The following is a 1,621-nucleotide window of genomic DNA, read 5'->3' as shown; positions in this document are numbered from 1 at the left end:
TAGAGATCAATTGAGATATTCTCAAATCATTGGCTCGCTTATGTATTTAGCCAGCGCCACGAGGCCTGACATCTCTTTTGCTGTAAGCAAATTGGCTCGATTTATATCAAGACCTGGAGATGTTCATTGGCATGCTCTTGAGAGAGTTTTGCGCTATTTGAAAGGCACTGCGAGCTATGGTATTCACTATACCGGGTATCTGATACGTCCCAAACGTATCTATAATTTCTTATGTTCCATGCTACTTTTATGATGATACTCACATGTTTTATACACATTATATGTCATTATTATGCATTTTCCGGCACTAACCTATTGACGAGATGCCGAAGAGCCGATTCTTTGTTTTCTGCTGTTTTTGGTTTCAGAAATCCTAGTAAGGAAATATTCTCGGAATTGGACGAAATCAACGCCCAGGGGCCTATTTTTCCACGAAGCTTCCAGAAGACCGAAGAGGAAATGAAGTGGGGCCACGAGGCGACGACACAACAAGGCGGCGCGGCCTGGGCTTGGGCCGCGCCGGCCTATTGTGTGGCCACCTCGTGTGGCCCCCTGACCTACCCTTCCGCCTACTTAAAGCCTCCGTCGCGAAACCCCCAGTACCGAGAGCCACGATACGGAAAACCTTCCAGAGACGCAGCCGCCGCCAATCCCATCTCGGGGGATTCAGGAGATCGCCTCCGGCACCCTGCCGGAGAGGGGAATCATCTCCCGGAGGTCTCTTCATCGCCATGATCGCCTCCGGATCGATGTGTGAGTAGTTCACCCCTGGACCATGGGTCCATAGCAGTAGCTAGATGGTCGTCTTCTCCTAATTGTGCTATCATGCTCGATCTTGTGAGCTGCCTATCATGATCAAGATCGTTTCTTTGTAATCCTACATGTTGTGTTTGTTGGGATCCGATGAATATTGAATACTATGTCAAGTTGATTATCAATCTATCATATATGTTGTTTATGTTCTTGCATGCTCTCCGTTGCTAGTAGAGGCTCTGGCCAAGTTGATACTTGTGACTCCAAGAGGGAGTATTTATGCTCGATAGTGGGTTCATGCCTCCATTAAATCTGGGACAGTGACAGAAAGTTCTAAGGTTGTGGATGTGCTGTTGCCACTAGGGATAAAACATCGATGCTATGTCCGAGGATGTAGTTATTGATTACATTACGCACCATACTTAATGCAATTATCTGTTTCTTGCAACTTAATACCGGAAGGGGTTCGGATGATAACCTGAAAGTGGACTTTTTAGGCATAGATGCATGCTGGATGGCGGTCTATGTACTTTGTCGTAATGCCCTGATTAAATCTCATAGTACTCATCATGATATTTGTATGTGCATTGTTATGCCTTCTTTATTTGTCAATTGCCCAACTGTAATTTGTTCACCCAACATGCTATTTATCTTATGGGAGAGACACCTCTAGTGAACTGTGGACCCCGGTCTATTCTTTACATCTGAAATACAATCTACTGCAATACTTGTTCTTTACTGTTCTTTGCAAACAATCATCTTCCACACAATACGGTTAATCCTTTGTTCACAGCAAGTCGGTGAGATTGACAACCTCACTGTTACGTTGGGGCAAAGTACTTTGGTTGTGTTGTGCAGGTTCCACGTT

The sequence above is a fragment of the Lolium perenne genome, chromosome 4 (assembly GCF_019359855.2).
Source record: "Lolium perenne isolate Kyuss_39 chromosome 4, Kyuss_2.0, whole genome shotgun sequence".
NCBI classification, from domain to species: Eukaryota; Viridiplantae; Streptophyta; class Magnoliopsida; order Poales; family Poaceae; genus Lolium; species Lolium perenne.
The sequence above is the reverse complement of the archived record's forward strand: the minus strand, read 5'-3'. Positions refer to the sequence as shown.